The 21,645-nt window shown below is 35.4% G+C and overlaps 1 long non-coding RNA gene across 3 annotated transcripts in view; it reads right to left on the bottom strand.

Annotated features, from left to right (window-relative positions):
* Positions 1–370: 370 nt before the first annotated feature.
* The window catches only part of LOC309656292, a 157,192-nt gene continuing 135,917 nt past the window's right edge, over positions 371–21,645 (bottom strand). For all 3 annotated transcript variants that reach the window (XR_014261264.1, XR_014261265.1, XR_014261266.1), the window contains one exon: positions 371–15,647. This is a non-coding gene — a long non-coding RNA (uncharacterized lncRNA). The remainder of the gene's footprint in view (positions 15,648–21,645) is intronic.

The raw sequence follows: 21,645 nt of genomic DNA, 5'->3' as shown, positions 1-21,645 counted from the left end.
ATTTTCTTAAATCAATTCAAAAAACAATTTGGAGAAAAATCAAGCGCCTCTGTCTTATATAAGAAAGCTAGGAAGATATTGATAAATCACTCCAGACAATGTTAACCAACAGCTTGAGAAGTTCACGAAAAAGGACATTGACAGGAGGGATACAATTACTAATGTATTTGTCTTTTTATGGTTCAGTTAAGAGTATCTTAGGTAGTCGAGCACATGGCAGCTCGTCAGACTTCACAGGGTAGCTGTCAGAGTTTTGACTGATGTACAAGTGCTACTTGCTCACGTTTGCCCTTCCTTTCAGTAGAGTGCACACAGGTAAGACAGCTTGTTGGTAATTTTTATTTAATGCTCCCAGGATCTGTGGCTGCACTTTTATTGAAAGTTCTGACAATAAAATTCCACTCCCTGAAATTTCCAAGGTTTCTGCTGTAAGCACTTCTCCACTTAAATAAGATCTTCCTCTGGGATTAGACAACTCTTTAGGGTCTTTTCTGATGCTTTCTGGTCTTGGAGACAGCTGTTTAGTATTTGGGGAGCGTTTTATTTTGTTTTGTTTTTTGTTAGCTCCACTGGAAAGGCTAAAAGAAAAATAAAACACAAGGAATTAGCAGTGCAAAGACTCAGCAGGGCTGTAGGGAGGCCTTCATAATTCTGAACTGGCAAAGGCCGAGTTGTACCCGCTTTGACAGTTTTCATCCTTCTTACTCTCTCTCTTCTTTCCTCACCTCCAATCTAATCTACTCATTACATGAAACTGCTCATATCATAACAGTCTTTGACATGCTTCTAGAATTTTACCTTATTTTTCTAAAAATTGCATCTTCTAGCCTAAAAGCTCTTTCAAACAGGCTTGAGTCCTGGACTGTTTGGTGTTTGATCAGAAGCCTTTTCAGGAATTACAGACCGGATGTTACAACAGGAATTACAGACCAGTCTGTAAAGGAATTACAGACCAGTTTTTGCACCACTTAAAATCCTTGGGCAGATGTTTGAAGGCAGTCAATTGTAATATGGCCTTGAAATGCCTTAATATAGTAAGGCAGCCATCTAGTACACACCATCTGATAACTTCATCCATCCATAGGAGATTGTATCAGTGAGATATTCAGAGACTGGTTACAGTGTTTCTAAGGTCATAAACAAAGCTATCATGATTCCCAATGTGAAACCCAAAACTTGATATTCTCACATAGAAAGTCTGAAGGTCTATGATGTAAGGCTTAGTGAGCAGATCTTTTGAAGGCATACTTTAGCAGTTATTGGAATTAATTTCTCCTAAACTAGCAGTCATATGGTATATTTTTATTGTATTCATGTAACTTCTTGCATTTGCATAATTCCAACATTTTGGAATTCTACCCCTAACAGCATGATAATTGTTTCATACAGGAAATGATATTTTATCACAGCATAAAAATGTTGGAAGAATATAAACTCAGGATAAAGTCCAGTCCTTTAAACTGAACAGGTTTAACTTTATGGAAATATCATTTCATTGTTATATCAGTCAAGATAAGTTTGATCATTGCGCAGAAAAAAATAAGCCTAAAACCTTAGGGCCCTTAAAACAAAATGCATTCCTTGGTCAAGCTATGTGTATGCTGTTTTTTTTGTTTCATTTTGTTTTTGTTTTTGGAGGGGTTACTACATCTTTCCATAATGTGAGAAGCATGGAAAAAGTAAGAGAGTGAGGCAACCTACATGCTGAAACTTAACCTTTCTGTGTGGAAGAAATAAATACAATCTCCATTCATATTTTATCGTCCAAAGCAAACCACATGGGCTCAGCCCTGGCTCAGCAGGGTAGAAGTGTATAAATACTCTTGCATGGAGTGGCTCTGGATATTAGGGGATATTATCTAGTCCATATTTTTTACCTTAAAGATGAAGATGCCCCAGTGATTTTTCACCTCTGTATCCTAAATGCCTATCACTCCATCTGACCCAGAGTATTAGTAACTGACTAAGAACTTAAACCCAGGTGTTTTGACTCAATTTATTCCCCATCCCGAGACCCGTTCCAATAGTATCTGATACTGTTAAACGTGTACAAAGATAAAGATCGTATTTATAGAGAAGTCCCAAGGAATGCTCCCTTGTCATTATATTTTTGTTTCAGAACCATCCCCCAAGGTAATTATGACAGGTGTTTTAATCCTGATTATGGATTTAAAGAAACTGAAGTCTAGAGGGGAGGAAAGTGGCTTACCCAAGATCCTATATAAATGGTGGAATGAGAGCCTAAGCCAAGATTCCTGCCTGAATCCCTGAATCCTAGTGAGTTGGCAGGAATTGTGTATGTCAGCAGCCCAGTGGCAGCAAGCCCTGGGATGAGAAGTGCCCCTTTGACAGCTATCGCCCAGCATCTGTTTCAGGGTCAGTTCTCTTCAAACTGTTGCCTTGTGAACTTCTTTTCATTGAGTTCTGATTCAGTTTGGATGGGAAACACTATAGGCTCGGTTTCTCTAAACATGCTGAATCAGTCCTTTGCCCTGACATGTCTCTCCTGACTCCAGGGCAGGCAGAGAATACACCCGTGTTGGGAGGTACTAGAGCTCAGGTCAAACTGGAGAGGTAGCACACGTTTCCCTTATGGGGTGAGTTTGAGACTCGTGGGCAAAGCAACACAAAATGATGGGCTGCTTACAGAAGAAATGCCCCCACAGAATTCGATTTCAAACTTTTTATGAGATTTACTTACAAAAAATGTTTTAAAATATTATTTCTCATCATTATATTAATTTTTTGTTTTTGTGATTCTTTGATTTTTTTATCATACAAGATTTTTTCCTTGTTCCTGTCTTATGTTATGGTATACTTCCTCTGTTTTATTGGCTGACAAACATTCAAACTTATCTCCCTTTTACTGTGAGGCACCAGGAAGATACAAAAGGATACTGTTTGTAACTCTCGACTGAAAAGAAACCTGTTCTGTTTTCTAAATTGCACTGGTACTCAGCTACATGTACATGCTACCAAAAGGTCGTCTCTCTTGTCAGCCTACTGAATTCTCCGAGATTTTGTCTCTGGGTAAAAGCAGCTTTTTGAATCTTCAGAGAGCAAGTTTGCCTGACCCTCCCACAAAAGTATACAAAGATCAGATAGCTACACTAACAACAGGGCTGTATATATTTATATTTTAATTGTAGTTACAGAAAAATCAAACATTTTCTTAGAAAATTATTTTACCCTGATAGGAATGCGGTTGTTTTAGGTGTTGAAGGACTATTCCTTTCCCTGTGGTTTCTGGGAAGTCCAGATGTTTTCAAGATGGTGTTACGTGTGAAAACTGTGTATTTAGGAAGATCCGACATCTTAGACATTCCCTGGAGGTAAATAAATTTAACATTTTGAAGTTCTTACATGAATATAGAAATTTATATAATGAGCTTTTGAAATGGCCTAGAAATTAAAATATCATTTCAGTTATGTCTATATAATCTCTTTAAAGTTGTTTTATTTTAATATGCCAGTAAATCTCATTTAACATATATTTAGGTACTAATATGATCATTGAAATGTCAATTTACTAAATGAAACTTGAAAGATGTCAAAATTGATTTGTTCTGAGAAGATTGTGAAGTCCTGCCAATATTTAGGAAAATAGAGAATTCACCTTAAGATGAGTTAAAATTTATATTTTTCTTGTGTGTAAAATGGTGTGACAATATCTCTCAAACTGATATGAATATTAGGTATATAAGTATTTAAGACAATGGCAATTTTGCTGACACTGGTGTAGAAACTTTTTCAGCAGTAACTTTATGAAGCAAGTGCTTATATAATTGTGGGTCTATTTCTGGACTCTTCTGCTTCATTGGTCTATTTGTGTATCTTTGTACCAATAATACATTCTAATTAGTGTAGATTTAGAAGTCATATCTGGTAGTATAGATTGTAGTATGAATCTTCTGAATATGTTCTTAAGATTATTTTAGTTATTCTTGGTCCTTTGTGTTTCCATAAAAACTTTAGAATGTTTGTCAATATCTGCGAAATGAAATTTTCTGGGATTATGATTGAGATTGTATTTTGGGGAAATTGATATCCAATCTATAAATGCATCATATTTCCCACTTATTTTAGTCTTCTTTAATTTCTCTCAGTAGCGTTTGGTAGTTTTCTGTGCAGAGGACTTGCATATTTTTTGTTAGATTTATTCCTAGTATTTTATTTTATGCTCTTGTAAATGGTGTTAAGTTCCATTTTCCAAATGTCTGTGGCTAGTATATCAGAAAACTATTTAGTTATATATATGTATTGATTCACTGTGTAGCCAGGGATCTTGCTAAATTCACTTTTTTTTGTTTGTTTGTTTGTTTTATACTGCAGGTTCTTATTAGTCATCAATTTTATACACATCAGTGTATACATGTCAATCCCAATCGCCCAATTCAGCACACCACCATCCCCACCCCACCTAAATTCACTTATTAATCCTATTGGATTTTGTGGGTTCTTTGGGAGTTTTCAGGAAAACAATCATGTTTTTTGTGAATAATTACTGTTTTATTTCTACATTTCCATTCCATATCATTTTTTCCAGCTTTATTGAGATATAATTGACATATAACATTGTATAAGTTTAAGGTGCACAGCATTATTTGACACCTTTATGTGTTGTGAAATGATCACCTCAGTAGGGTTAGTTAACACCTCCATCGTCCTATATAATTACCATTTCTTTTTTGTAGTGAGAGCATTTAAGATCTACTTCCTTAGCAATCCTCAAGTGTACTTTATTGTTGTATTATATCTAGAACTTCTAAATGGAAGTTTTTGCCCTCCCTATACTTTTAGTTTCTATTTCTTGACTAGGACCTCTAGTACAGTGTTTAATAGAAGCATAATGCTCTAGGTTTGTGTGTGTGTGTTTAAACCAGAAAGGGGTGTTGGATTTTATCACAAACTTTTCTGGATCTATTGAAATCATAGGAATTTTTTCCTTTAGTATGTTAACATGGTTACACGTTTTTTTAACGTTTTTGTCAGGTTTGGGTTGCACAGTTATACTATTTTCATAAAATAAGTTGGAAAGTATTCTTTTTATATGCTTGGAAGAGTTGTGTTTGATTGGTGCTATTTTTTCTTTAGATATTTGAAAGAATTTATCTGTGAAGCTATTTGGGCCAGTTTTCCTTGTGGAAAGATTTTAATTTCAATATTCAGTTTTTTTTTTTTTATTGAAGTATAGTTGCTTTACAATGTTGTGTTAGTTTCTAGTGTACAGCAAAGTGAATCAGCCACATATATACATATATCCCCTCTTCCATGGATTTCCTTCCCATTTAGGTCACCACAGAGCATTGAGTAGAGTTCCCTGTGCTATACAGTCTGTTCTCATTAGTTACCTATTTTATACATAGTAGTGTATATATGTCAATCCCAATCTCCCAATCCATCCCAGCCCCCTTTCCCCCCTTATTATCTGTACATTTGTTCTTTACATCTGTGTCTCTATTTCTGCTTTGCAAATAAGTTCATCTATACCATCTTTCTAGATTCCACATATATGCATTAATATACAGTATTTGTTTTTCTCTTTCTGACTTACTTCACTCTGTATGACAGTCTCTAAGTCCATCCACATCTCTACAAATGACCCAATTTCGTTCCTTTTCATGGCTGAGTAATACCCCATTGTATATATGTACCACATCTTCTTTATCCTTTCCTCTGTTGATGGACATTTAGGTTGACTCCATGACCTGGCTATTCTAAATAGTCCTGTAATGAACATTGTGGTGCATGTGTCTTTTTGAATTTTGGTTTTCTCTGTGTTTATGCCAAGGAGTGTATTTTTGAGTCATATGGTAGTTCTATTTTTAGTTTTTTAAGGAAACTCCATACTGTTCTCCATAGTAGCTGTGTCAATTAACGTTCCCACCAACAGTGTAAGAGACCTCTGTTTTCTCCACACCCTCCCCAGCATTTATTGTTTGTAGATTTTTTGATGCCCATTCTGACTGGTGTGAGGTGATACCTCATTGTAGTTTTGATTTGAATTTCTCTAATAATTAGTGATGTTGAGCATCTTTTCATGTGTTTGTTGGCCATCTGTATGTCTTCTTTTGAGAAATGTCTATTTAGGTCTTCTGCCCACTTTTTGATTGGGTTCTTTGTTTTTTTGGTTATTGAGCTGCATGAACTGTATATTTTGGAGATTAATCCCTTATCAGTTGCTTCGTTTGCAAATATTTTCTCCTATTCTGAGGGCTGTCTTTTTATCTTGGTTATGGTTTTCTTTGCTGTGCAAAAGCTTTTAAGTTTAATTAGGTCCCATTTGTTTGTTTTTGTTTTTATTTTCATTATGCAAATCTGTCAGTGTGATACACCACATTAACAAATTGAAGAATAAAAACCATATGGTCATCTCAATAGATGCAGAAAAAGCTTTTGACAAAATCCAACACCCATTTATGATAAAAACTCTCCAGAAAGTGGGCGTAGAGGGAACCTACCTCAACATAATAAAGGCCATATACGATAACCCCACAGCAAACATCATTCTCAATGTTGAAAAACTGAAAGCATTTCCTCTAAGATCAGGAACAAGACAAGGATGTCCACGCTTGCCACTATCATTCAGTAGTTTTAGAAGTCCTAGCCACGGCAATCAGAGAAGAAAAAGAAATAGAAGGAAGCCAATTTGGAAAAAAAGAAGTAAAACTGTCACTTTGCAGATGACATGATACTATACATAGAAAATCCTGTAGATGCCACCAGAAAAGCACTAGAGCTAATCAATGAATTGGGTAAAGTTGCAGGATACAAAATTAATAAACAGAAATCTCTTACAATCCTATACACTAACAACAAAAGATCAGAAAGAGAGATTAAGGAAACAATCTCATTTGCCATTGCAACAAAGGAAAAAATACCTAGGAATAAACCTACCTATAGAGGCAAAAGACCTGTACTAGAAAACTATAAGCTATTGATGAAAGAAGTCAAAGAAGACACAAGCAGATGGAGAGATATACCATGTTCTTGGATTGGAAGAATCAATATTGTGAAAATGGCTATACTACCCAAAGCAATCTACAGATTCAATGCAATCCCTATCAAGCTACCAATGGCATTTTTCACAGAATTAGAACAAAAATATTGTACAATTTATATGGAAACACAAAAGACCCTGAATAGTCAAAGCAATCTTGAGAAAGAAAAACGGAGCTGGAGGAATCAGGCTCCCTGACTTCAGGCTATATACTACAAAGCTACAGTAATCAAGACAGTATGGTACTGACACAAAAACAGAAATATAGATCAATGGAACAGGAAAGAAAGCCCAGAGATAAACTCACACACCTATGGTCACCTAATCTTTGACAAAGGAAGCAAGAATATACAATGGAGAAAAGACAGTCTCTTCAATAAGTGGTGCTGGGAAAACTGGACAGCTACATGTAAAAGAATGAAATTAGAACACTCCCTAACACCATACACAAAAATAAACTCAAAAATGGATTAAAGACCTAAATATAAGGCCAGACAGTTAAAACTCTTACAGGAAAACATAGGTAGAACACTCTTTGACATAAATCACAGCAAGATCTTTTTTGACGCACCTTCTAGAGTAATATTCAGTTTCTTTAAAATATATAGAACTATTCAGTTTTCTTGTCTTTCGTCCATTTTTGGTTATATGTTTTTCAAGGGAATTATTCATCTAATTTTTCAAATTTATTGATAAGTTGTTCATCATATCCTTGTATAATCTTTGTAATATCTGTACATATAGAGGAATACCCCATTTTTCATTCCTATTAAGGCTACTTGTGCTTTTTCCTCTTTGTTTTAAAATACATATTTCTAGAGGATTATTACTTTTATTCATCTTTCCAAAATAAAAATTTTTTGGATTTCTTCATTTAATCTATTGCTTTTTTTTACAAAATATTTGGGGTATTTTTTAATTAACATTTTGTTATTGATTTCAAGTTTAATTATGGTCAAAGAACATACTCTGTATGGTTTGAATACTTTGTTTTGGTAAATGTTCTATGTGTGTCGTTATACTAGCTTTCCAAAAGAAAATGTTTGCTAATTATTTTTAATCCTTTTAACTTTTTTGTATATTCATATTTAAGGTGTGTTTCTTGTGATTAGCATATTGTTGTTCACTTGCAGTCTGACAGAATTTGTCTTTCAAGTGTAATATTTAGTCTGTTTACATGAAATGCAATTAGTAATATTTGTGAATTGAATTCTATTATCTAACTATATTTTTCTTTTTCTACCTGTTTTAATTTAATCTCATAGCAACTTGTAAATATGCACTACAGTATTAACTTTAATCACCATGCTGTACATTATATCCCCATGACTTATTTTATAACTAGAAGTTTGTACCTTTTGATACCCATTTCACCAAACCTACACTCTGTCCCCCACCCTGCCCCCAGCAACCACCAATCTGATCTCTGTTTCTATGAGGTTTTTTTTTTTAAGATTGATGTAAAAGATCATATGGCATATGTCCTTCTCTGACTTATTTCACTTAGCACACTCTCTAAAAGTTCATCCATGTTTTCACAAATGGCAACATTTCCTTCTATTTATGGCTGAATAATATTCTGTTGTATATATATATATACCACATTTTCTTTATCCAGTCATTCATTGATAGACTTAGGTTATTTCCATATATTGACTATTGTAAATAATTCTGCAATGAACATAGGTGAGTATATATCTCTTTGAGTTAGTGTTTTTCATTTCCTTTGAATAAATACCCAGGAGTGGAATTGCTGGATGATATCGTAGTTCTATTTTTAACTTTTTGAGGAACCTCCACCTGTTTTCCATTGTGGCTGCACCAACTTACAATCCCAACAGTGCCCCAGGCTTCCCTTTTCTCCAAATCCTTGCCAACACTTGTTATTTTTTGTCTTTTTCATAATAGTCATTCTAATAGGTGTGAGGTGATATCTCATTGTGGTTTTGATTTGCATTTCCTGGATGATTAGTGATGTTGAGAATCTTTTTATGTAACTGTTGACATCTGCATGTTTTCTTTATAAAAATGTCTATTCAGACTCTGTCCACTTTTTATTTTTAAATTTATTTTATTGAAATATAGTTGATTTACATTGATGTGTTAATTTCTACTATACAGCAAAGTGATTCAGTTATACATATATATATACATTCTTTTTCATATTCTTTTCCATTATGGTTTATCACAGGATATTGAACATAGTTCCCTGTGCTATACAGTAGGACCTTGTTGTTTATTCATTCTATATATAATAGTTTGCATCTGCTAATCCCAAACTCCCAATCCATCCCTCTCCAACCCCACTCCCCCTTGGCAACCACAAGTCTGTTGTCTATGTCTGTGAGTTTGTTTCTGTTTTGTAGATAAGTTCATTTGTGTCATATTTTAGATTCCACATATAAGTGATTATCATATGGTATTTGTCTTTCTCTTTCTGACTTACTTCACTTACTGTGATAATCTCTAGGTCCATCCATGTTGCTGCAAATGGCATTATTTCATTCTTTTTTATGGCTGAGTAGTATTCCATTGTATATATGTACCACATCTTCATCCATTCATCTGTTGATGGACATTTAGGTTGTTTCCATGTCTTGGCTATTGTAAATAGTGCTGCAATGAACATTGGGGTGCATGTATCTTTTCAAATTAGAATTTTCTCTGGATATATGCCTAGGAGTGGGATTGCTGGATCATATGGCAACTCTATTTTTAGTTTTTTAAGGATCCTCCATACTATTTTCTATAGTGGCTGCACCAATTTACATTTCCAACAGTGCTGGACAGTTTCCTTTTCTCCACACTCTCTCCAGCATTTGTTATTTGTAGACTTTTTAATGATGGCCATTCTGACCAGTGTTAGGTGTTACCTCATAGTAATTTTGATTTTCTGCCCACTTTTTAGTCAGATTGTTTTTTTACTGTTGAGTTCTATCAGTTCTTTATGTATTTTGGATATTAACCTTTTATCAAATATATGATTTGCAAATATTTTGACCCATTCAGGAGGTTGCTTTTTCATTTTGTTTATAGTTTCTTTTGCTGTGCAGAAGGTTTTTAGTTTGATATAGTCCCACTTGTTTATTTTTGCATTTTTTGCCTTTTGGTGTCAAATCCAAAAAATCATCCCCAAGACCAATGTCAAGGAGATTACCACCTATTTTTCTTCTAGGAATTTTATGGTTTCAGGCATTAAGTTCAAATCTTTGATGTATTTTGGATTGATATTTATGTATGGTGTAAGATAATGGTCCAGTTTTCCCAACACCATTAACTGAAGAGACTGTCCTTTTCCCATTGTTCTTGGCTCCTTTGTTGTAAATTAATGCACTACATAAGTGGGTTTATTTCTGTGCTATTAGGTTCCATTGATCTGTGTGTCTGTTTTTATGCCAGTACTACACTGTTTTAATTACTATAGTTTTGTAAAAGAGTTTGAAATCAGGGAGGGTGATACCTCCTGCTTTGGTCTTCTACCTCAAGATTGCCTTAATTATTCATGGTCTTGTGTTCCATTCAATTTTTGGATTGTTCTGTTTCTGTAAAAAATGTCATTGGAATTATTTTTTTAACATCTTTATTGGAGTATAATTGCTTTACAATGGTGTGTTAGTTTCTGCTGTATAACAAAGTGAATCAGCTATAGATATACATATAACCTCATATCTCCTCCATCTTGCATCTCCCTCCCCCCCTCCCTATCCCACCCCTCTAGGTGGTCGCAAAGCACCTGATCTCCCTGTGCTATGTGGCTGCTTCCACTAGCTATCAATTTTACATTTGATAGTGTATATATGTCCATGCCACTCTCTCACTTCGTCCCAGCTTACCCTTCTCCATCCCCGTGTCCTCAAGTCCATTCTCTATGTCTGCATCTTTATTCCTGTCCTGCCCTTAGGTTCTTCAAAACCATTTTTAATTTTTTTAGATTCCATATATGTGTGTTAGCATATGGTATTTGTTTTTCTCTTTCTGACTTACTTCACTCTGTATGACAGACTCTAGGTCCATCCACCTCACTACAAATAACTCAGTTTCGTTTCTTTTTATGGCTGAGTAATATTCCATTGTATATATGTGCCACAACTTCTTTATCCATTCGTCTGTCGATGGACACTTAGGTTGCTTCCATGTCCTGGCTATTGTAAATTGAGCTGCAATGAACATTGTGGTACATGTATCTTTCTTTTTGAATTATGGTTTTCTCAGGGTATATGCCCAGTAGTGGGATTGCTGCATCATATGGTATTTCTATTTTTATTTTTTTAAGGAACCTTTATACTGTTCTCCATAGTGGCTGTATCAATTTACATTCCCACCAAGAGTGCAAGAGGGTTCCCTTTTCTCCACACCCTCTCTAGCATTTATTGTTTGTGGATTTTTTGATGATGGCCATTCTGACCAGTGTGAGGTGATACCTCATTGTAGTTTTGGTTTGCATTTCTCTAATGATTTTGATAGGGGTTGCATTGAATCAATAGATTGCTTTGGGTAGTATGGACATTTTAACAATATTAATTCTTTCAATCCATGAACTCAGAGTATCTTCCACTTTTTTTTGTTTCTTCTACAATTTTTTTCATCAATGTCTTATAGTTTTCAGTGTACCGGTCTTAACACCTCCTTGGTTCAATTTATTTTTATATGTTTTATTCTTTTTGATGCAGGTGTAGATGGGATAGTTTTAATTTCTCTTTCTGATAATTCATTTTTAGTGAATAGACATACCACAGATTACAATACATTGATTTTGTATCCTGTGACTTTACTGAATGTGTTGATTAGTTCTAACAGTTATTTTGGTGAAGTCTCAGGGTTTTGAATAAATAATATCATGTTATCTGCAAATATTGACAGTTCTACTTCTTCCTTTCCAACTTGGATGCTTTTCTTTTTCTAGCCTAATTGCTCAAGCTAGTACTTCCAATATTAAGTTGGATGAAAGTGGTGAGAGTGGGCATCCTTTACTTGATCCTGATTTTAGAGGAAAAGCTTTTAGCTTTTCATTGTTGAGTATGATGTTAGCTTATCATATATGGGCTTTGTTATGTTGAGGTATATTCTCTCCATACCCACTTTGTTGAGAGGTTTTATCATAAATGTTGAATTTTTCAAATGCTTTTTCTGCATCTATTGAGATGATCATGTAATTTTCATCCTTCATTTTCTTAATGGGGTATATCACATTGATTAATTTGTGGATGTTGAACCATTCTTTCATCCCTGGGATAAATCCCACTTGATCATGGTGTATGATCCTTTTATTGTATTCTTGAATTGATTTGCTAATATTTGTTGAGGATTTTTTTCCCCTATGCTTCACAGGGATATTGGCCTGTAATTCGTGTGTGTGTGACATCCTTGTCTGGTTTTGGTATCAGGTTAATGCTGGCCTCATAAAATGAGGTTGAAAGTGTTCTTTCCTCTTCTATTCTTCAGAAGAGTTTGAGGAGCCTCTGTATTAATTCTTTTTGAATTCTACCAAACATTTAACAAGTGAAGCCATCTGGTCCTGAGCTTTTTCTGTTGGGAAGTTTTTTTTCATTTCTGATTCAATATTCTTGCTAGTAATCAGTCTGTTCAGATTTTTTATTTCTTGATGACTCAGTATTGGCAGGTTGTATGCTTCCAGGAATTTAGCCATTTCTTCTAGTTTGTCCAACTTGTTGGTGTATAATTGTTTAGGCCCTCTCACCCTTTGTATTTCTGTGGTTTGGGGTGTAATATCTCCTCTTTCATTTCTGATTTTGAGTCCTTTTTTTTTTCTTGGTTTTGTTGAGCTTTTCAAAGAACCAGCTCTTCGTTTCATTGATCTGTTTAATGTCTTTTCAGTCTGTATTGTATTTACTTCCATTCTGATCTTTCTTATTTCCTTCCTTCTATTAACCTTGCACTTAAGTCGCTCTTCTTTCACTAGTTCCTTGAGGTGTTAAATTATGTTGTTTGAGATTTTTCTTATTTCTTGATGTAGGCATTTATCACTATGAACTTCACTCTTAGAACTGCTTTTTTTTGCATCCCATATCTTTTGGTATGTTGTACTTCCATTTTTGTTTTAAGGTTTTTTTAAAATTTCTCTTTTAATCCTTTGACCCAGTGGTTATCAGTGCATATTTTTTATCTCCACATATTCGTGAATTTTCCAGTTTTCTTTTTATAATTTATTTCTAGTTTCATACTATTGTGGTTGGGAAAAGATGCCTGATATAATTTTAATCTTCTTAAATTTATTAAGGCTTGTTTTGTGGCCTAATATATGATCTATCTTAAAGACTGTTCCATGTGCACTTGAGAAGAATGTGCATTCTGTTGCTTTGGGATGAACTGTTCTATATATATAAAAATATAAATATATATTTATATATATATAAAAGTTAAAAACTGTTAATATTCAACTGTCCATTTCTTACCATTTTTTTTTAACATTTATTCAACAAATACAATGAATTTTTCTCAATTATTGAACTTTAGACTGTTTGACGCTTTTACCATTTCTTCTTGAATATTCCTCTTACATAAACTACTGCAAAAATGAACTAATCTACTGTTGCTCTCACAATTCTGATTCTTCATTTTCTCCTCCGATTTCTCTTTCCTCCCTACATACAACGTACCTAATTGATCTTCCCATTCTTTATTTTCTTTCTACATTGTCTTAAGTCTCTCTCATTCATTCTATAGCAGCAATTATTTGTAAAACTACAGTTCCAGTTTTCTGTTGCCTGTTGGATAGTCTATTGTAAAAGATATCAACTTCCAACCTTAAAAGTCCAAAGAAGAGTTTTTTTTCATCTCTCCCACTGTTAAATTCTAAAGCAAAACACACATAGATTTTCACAGTTCTGTCACTGCTAACTAGGGATAACATTCCCATAGTTATCCAAGCTTGAAATTTTAGTTATCCTTTAATTATACAACCTTTCACCATGAAAGTGTTCTAACTAAATTACTAACTTAGTGTTTAAACTGTGATGAATTCATCTTGAATTCATTTTCTTCTTTCTACCTTATCTATAAATTCATCTTTTCACCTTAACCTAGACTATTGAATAGGCCCCTAAATGATCTCCCTACCTTTAGTTTTTCCCTTTTCCAGTCTATCCATCAAGTCACTTCTATATTAACCATCTGATCATTCTGTCTTATTGCTTGGAAAACAAAACAATTAAAGGAAGAAAAAAATGCTTTCTACTGGCTAGAGAGCAAAGCCTGAAATTCCTAATCTGCTTTATTGATCCAACTTTTCTCTAGTCCTCATATTCTCTTTCTCTATTCTATTTTTAAATGTGTATCTTGTACTATGCTTTTATACATATACTTCAAGTTCTTACCAGGAAAAATTAATCCATATTTTCTGAATGTAACCTGAAATCTTACACCTTTGCTAATTTTTTGTGCAGAAGTAGTACAGAGTTGGGTGAGTCTTAACCACTTCCTTATCCATGTCTGCTGGCCAGTTAGCCACCTCAAATATAACCCACACTTTCTAACCCAAGTGGAAATAGGGAACTGGTACTGAAAATATAACTTCAAGACAAGGCTCTATCATTGAAGCTCCTGACAATCACATGTTGCTGCTAAGTCTGTCCCACATGGAAATATTGAAGCAACCACTCTTTTGAAACCCTCCCATCCTATTAAATCTAAACTCAAATTCTAACACATCCATTACACTCTTTGATTCTTTAAATTGGAAGAATTTCTCCTGGCACTTTTAGCATTTTCTTTAACTTCTCCAATGAGCGATTTTCTGCACAGTATTATATGTCTTTATGTACCTACCTTACCCCTGCTTATTTATAGACAAGATGAGGAGAGGGTTCATAATATGCTTTCTGTATATTCCATATTGTCCATCACAGGCACTCAAATATTTGAACTATTTGTGCCTGCTTAACTAACTGTTTATAATAGTTTGAATATAGCCAGATTCTCCCCCCTTTTAATTAGGTCCAGTGGTGTGGCGTTTGCTCTGACATCAGAAGTCTAATTATTTATATTTTTATATGACAACAGATGTTGTACCTGTTATTTGATCTTTTTCTACTGGTCAACTTTTATTTTGCTTTAATATTATTCTCTGCTTCCTTTAGTATAATATCTTTGTAAAGAAATATATGCACATACATATTTATATGCATATACCTGAATAAATATATGTCTCTATATACATCTAAGTTATAACTGCTAGGACGTCTTTAGATGATACATTTCTTTGAATCTATGACAATGACTTGTGTGTTTATCTTTTTACATCCTGTCAGTACCTCACTCACTACCAGACACATAGTGCTTAGTAAATGTTCAGTGCCTGAATGTTTAGTAAATTGATTTTTTGAAAACTCAAAATACAGAGCACTGATTTGTATATTTGCATATTAATTATAGCAATTTTTAGTATCTTTCTGTGGTAACTAAAAATGGAACTGGTTTTCAATTCTCAATTAAATGTGACCACCAAGTCACATATAAAGCAGGAAAAAATATTTAAACAACGTTTTGTTGGGGTGGGGGGACAACTTTTCTCCTCAAAATCAAACTGAGGAATCTGTAGAATGCCATATATAGTTATGAATTTGGAGTTATTCTGAAACTGGCAAACATCTGCATCTTCCACATCTGGGGCAGCATCTGTTCTGTGTTGCTAGAAGAAAAAAACAAGAAAAGTAGGGTAAACACCACAGCACAATATCAAATTCTACAAATCTAACAAATGTATTTATTTATTGTCGATCAAGTGGCCAAGAAGCGGTGTGAGGCCCATACTAAGATGCTTGATAATTGCATTTCTCAACTCCCTTTAGAAAATGCCATACTCTAGGCCTGGGAATAACAAGCTTTTGCATAACAGCACAGGGACCTATAAATAAGAAACTCATTAAGCTACCTGTAGCAGGCCTCTACTCCAGCCCTGCACTGGCTTGGGGAACTTAATGAGGTGATAATGAGGAGAAAATGGTTTAGCTCCTTTTTGGCCTGGTTTGCGATGGGTAGGGAAATGCCAGTCTTCAGTGAAACAGCCACCATAGAGCCCAATTCATCATTCAGGGTGGGTCTATACCAGAGAAATAATTTGCTTCTAGGCCCTGAAGTTATTTGGCTCCCCTGTCTATGGAAACAAAGCAAGCTATTCATTCACACTTGAAGGGACTGTCCGAATAACACCAATAAAGGGTGTTAAAACTAGCTGGTCATTAGCATTTGAAGGGAATGGCCAAATAACACCAACAAAGGGTGTTAAACCAATCCACATTGTGTGTGTGTTGGGGGGGGGTGGTGGGAGCACTGTGCAATTCTAAGTGGATTAATGCCAGCATTATTTTCTCACTATGAGCCCAGCCTCCTACGATTTCATATTCATTCACGGCTGGACCAAACCTTCTTGGCCAAGCTCTCCCCTTCTTTTTCCTATAAAGAAACTAAAGCAGTGTGCTGGGGTTAAGAATATAACATTTAGCATATTCGAGACGAGACAGAGATCGGATCACCAAACTGTTGGGCATCCAGGCCACAGTGTCAAATTCAGTAGGATATTCTATGGCGGTCCCCAAGAGGGGTCCAAGAAGAATAGATGAATGATCAGTTTCATTAAATTTAAGCTTTTCTCAGTCAGGTTAAATGCTGCTATTGACAACCCTCAAAGTAAAGAAAAAAACAAAAGAGAAAGGTGGAATCAGAATCTCCAGAGGAAAATATCTCAGTGGTCACTCAGTCCAATATTCCAACCAAAACAGAAATCCTCTCTATAGTGTCATCCTCTAGTTGAAAGCAGCCCAGAAAATTCAGGAAAAACATAGTCGATTACAGTCAAGATTTCATACTGTAGGTGTTACAATTATTCTACCAGGTGGAAGTGGCAAGATAATGCACATATGCTACACCGCTCAGTAATTTTATTTACATTATCAATTCTTAAAATATTTTTGTGGGTTACACAACAAAAAGCCTCATTTTGTAGATAAGAAAATGTCAGCTAAGAGATTAAATAGCTTATCTTGCCTGAAACAACTAGTAAGTGCTGGAGCCAAAAATTCACACCCAAAGAATATAGTTTTCAGTAATAGCACATAATTGAGACCTAGAGAACCTACAGACCTCAGCTGATAGGCACGGTGATAATTCAGTGATAACTTTCAAGTAGAGAGTTTCAAGTAAATTATGGCCTATTGGACATATGAATTTATCTTTACCCTTCACCAAATCAACAACAAAGGATAAAAAGCATTGCAAGCTCACAAGGACAAAGCTAATAGGGGACAAAAAGATGGCATTTGAGAATGATGCACATTATATAACAAAGCACAACAAAAAAGTAAAGTTGAACTCTTCTTATCCACAAGGGATAAGGGAAGGCAAGGCCAGTGAGAAGCAAGTCAATTCATGCTGCAGAATGGGGTTGGGGTTGTAGAGGTGTAGGAGTGTGGGGGTTGGGGGAGGCAACAGAGCACTAAGCCAGGATGCAGGACAAGGCTGAAACAAGATGACTGGTTTAACATTTGTTCAGCTCCCTGGCACTCTCCCCTCCCCAGGTTACGAGGCTAAGCAAATGTCCCCTCCTACACCCTGCATCTCCACAACAGTTTGTGGTCTATTGGTCAGATTGATCTACAACTTCTACCATAACCTTGAAATTCAACAGGCCACAAAACTTCATTTTCCTCTTAAAACTAATTTCCCTTCTGAATTTCCTCATTTTGGTGAATTTTACCATCATTATTCTATTGGGTTATTTTATTAATTTGTAGTAGCTTTTTTTTTTTTGATATACTGATATGAATCCTTGTTGATTACATATTCTCCCAGTTTGTGGTTTATCTTTTCATGTTCGTATTTTAATAAGTAAATTTAAAATTATAAAGTAATTATATTTATCAAGATTTATTTTTTAGTTAGCATTTGTGTGTGTGTGTGTCTTGCTGAAGAAAACCTTTGCAATTCTGAGTCTTTAAAGATAGTCTCCTATAATTTATTCTAAAAGCTTAAAGTTTAGACTTATACATTTAATTCTAATCTATTTGGAGCTTATTTTCTTGTATCTTATTGTGTAAGGCTATATGTTGATATTTCTATATGGATTAACAATTGCCACAGCACCATTTAATAGAGTTGCTCATTTTCCCATGATCTGTAACATCTCCTTTGTTGTACATCACATTTCCATAGATGCATGTATCTGTTTATGGTTGTTCCTTCCTCTTACATTTATCTATTTATCTATCCCTGCACTAGTACCCTACTGCCCTAATTACCACAGCTTTATGATGAATTTTGGTGTCTGGTAGAGTAAGCTCCCATCATTTCTTCAGGAAGAGTTTCACTTTCTTTAGTCTTATGTCTTTCCTATACATTTTAGGATCTGTTTGTCAATTTCCTGTAAAAATACCCATTGAGGTTATGATCAAAATCACACTGAAACTTTTTAGTAATTTTGAGTTTTTGTAAACCATGAATATGGTATATGCTTTATTTATTGAGATTTTCTCTTTCTATATATATTTTTCATAAAAGCCTTGAATTTTTTAGATTTCTAGTTACCATCTATTTTTTTGTTATTGTACGTTGTAACTATTCTACTTTTTGCTGTTGTGTACAAATGTAATGGGTTTTTGTATAATGATCTTATATTTAGCAAACTTACTAATCTATCTAATCTTCCAGAAATTGTTTTGCATATTCTTTGTAGTTGTCTATATTGAGAAATATTACACCAATTGTTTATCAAATGTTTTGTTTCTTCCTCTCCAAACCTTAAAAATTTTTTTTCTCCTCTTATTGTATGGGCTGGAAACTCTAGGACAATGTTGGTGACAATTGGTGTTACTGGACATCCATCCTCATAGTAAGTTATGATTATAATGTTTCACCATTAAGATGTTATTTGCATAGTTTGCTAAAAGATTTTATAAAAATATATTAATATTGACTTTTATAAACTGCATTTTATCAATTAAGAAAATCATTTTCTCAGAATCAATCCCCAGACAAAATGGCAGAGTAGAAGGACCTGAGCTCACCACCTCTCATGAAAACACCAAAATCACAACTAACTGCTGAACAACCATCGACAAAGGACTGCAACCTACCAAGAAAGATATTCTACTTCCAAAGACAAAGAAGCCAGAATGAGACGGTAGGAGGGGCACATTCACGATACAATCAAATCCCATACCTGCCGGGTGGGTGATCCACAAATAGGAAAATAATTATATCACAGAGGTTCTTCCACAGGAGTGAGCATTTTGAGCCCCATGTCAGGCTCCCCAGTCGGGGGCTCTGGCATTGTGAGGAGGAGCCCCCAGAGCATTTGGCTCTGAAGGCCAGTGGGGCTTGATCTTAGGAACTCCACAGGAATGGGGGAAACAGAAATGTCATTCTTGAAGGGTGCACACAAGGTCTCATGTGCACCAGGACCCAGGGACAAAGCATTTACTTCATAGGAGCCTGGGCCAGACCAACCTGATGGCCTTGGAGAGCCTTCTCGGGTGGTTGGGGGTAGCTGTGGCTCACTGTGGGGACAAGGGCAATGGTGGTGGAGATTCTAGGTAGTACATAGTGGTGTGAGCTGTCCTGGAGACCACCATTTTGACACCAAGACCTGGCCCCACCCAACAGCCTGAAGGCTCCAGTGCTGGGACACCTGAGGCCAAACAACCAAGAGGGCAGGTATACAGCCCCACCCATCAGCCATCAGACAAGCTGCTTAAAGTCTGACTGAGCCCACAGCTGCCTCTAAACACACCCCTTAACACAGCCGTGCCCACCAGTAGGCAGGCACCAGTCCCTCCCACCAGGAAGCCTATACAAGCCTCTTAGACCAGCCTCATTTACCAGGGGGCAGACACCAGAAACAAGAGGAACTATAATCCTGCAGCTTATGGGACCACAAACACAGAAAGTTAGACAAAGTGATATGGCAGGGAAATATGTTCCAGATGAAGGAACAAAATAAAACTCCAGAACAACAACTAAGTGAAGTGGAGATAGGCAATCTACCTGAAAAAGAATTTAGAGGAATGATAGTAAAGATGATTCAAGAATGGACACACAGACCAAGAAGATACAAGAAATGTTTAACAAAGAGATAGAAAATGTAAAGAACAAGCAAACAGAGATGAATAATACAATAACTGAAATGAAAAATACTCTAGAAGGAATCAATAGCTAACTGAGGCAGAAGAATGGATAAGTGAGCTGGAAGACAGAATGGTGGAAACCACTGCCATGGACCAGAATAAAGATAAAAGAACATTAAACACACCAACATTCTCATTATAGGGGTCCCAGAAGGAGAAAAGAGAGAGAAAGGATGTGAGAAAATATTTGAAGAGATAATAGCTAAAAACATCCCTAACATGGGAAAGGAAGCAATCAGCCCAGTCCAGGAAGCACAGAGAGTCCCAGGCAGGATAAGCCAAAGGAGGAACATGACAAAACACATAGTGATCTAAACGACAAAAATTAAAGAAAAAGAAAAAATATTAAAAGAAACAAGGGAAAAGCAACAAGTAACATAAAAGGGAATCCCCATAAGGTTATCAGCTGATTTTACAGCAGAAACTCTGCAGGCCAGAAGGGAGTGGTATGATATATTTCAAATGATGAAAGGGAAAAACCTACAACCAAGAATACTCTATCCAGCAAGGCTCATATTCAGATTCAACAGAGAAATCAAAAGCTTTACAGACAAGCAAAAGCTAAGAGAATTCAGCACCACCAAAACAGCTTTACAAAAAATGTTAAAGGAACTTCTCTAGGTGGGAAAGAGCCCAGAAACTTAAAACAACCTTGTACATATATAGACTGCTATATCAAAACCTTGTGGGAACAGCAAACCCCAAAACTACAATAGATACACACACAAAAAAGAAAAAGCAAACCAAACACAACACGACATTGGTCATCAAACCACAAGAGAAGAGAACAAAAGAGGAAGGGAAGAAAAAGACCTACCAAAACAAACCAAAAACAATTAAGAAACAGCAATAGGAACATACGTATCAATAATTATCTTAAATGTTAATGTATTAAATTCTCCAAGCAAAAGACATAGACAGGCTGAATGGATAGATAAACAAGACCCATATATATGCTGTCTACAGAGACCCACTTCAGACCTAGGGACACATACAGACTGAAAGTGAGGGGATGGAAAAAGGTATTCCATGCAAATGGAATGAAAAGAAAGTTGGAGTTGCAATTCTTAGACAAAGTAGACTTTAAAATAAAGACTGTTACAAGAGACAAGGAAGTACACTACATAATGATCTGATCAAGAGATCAATCCAAGAAGAAGATATAACAATTGTAAATATACATGCACCCAACATAGGAGCAACTCAATATATAAGGCAAATGCTAACAGCCATAAAAGGGGAAATGGCCAGTAACACAATAAGAGTGGGGAACTTTAACACTCCAGTTACACCAATGGACAGATTACCCAGACAGAAAATTAATAAGGAAACACAAGCCCTAAATGACACAGACCAGATAGATTTAAATGATATCTATAGGACATTCCATCTGAAAGCAGCAGAATAAACTTTCTTCTCAAGTGAACATGGAACATTCTGCAGGATAGATCATATCTTGGGCCACAAAGCAAGCCTTGGTAAATTTAAGAAAATTGAAATCATATCAAG

This window comes from Balaenoptera physalus, assembly GCF_965194825.1.
Source record: "Balaenoptera physalus genome assembly, chromosome: 2".
In the NCBI taxonomy this organism is placed as follows: Eukaryota; Metazoa; Chordata; class Mammalia; order Artiodactyla; family Balaenopteridae; genus Balaenoptera; species Balaenoptera physalus.
The sequence above is the reverse complement of the archived record's forward strand: the minus strand, read 5'-3'. Positions and strand labels throughout refer to the sequence as shown.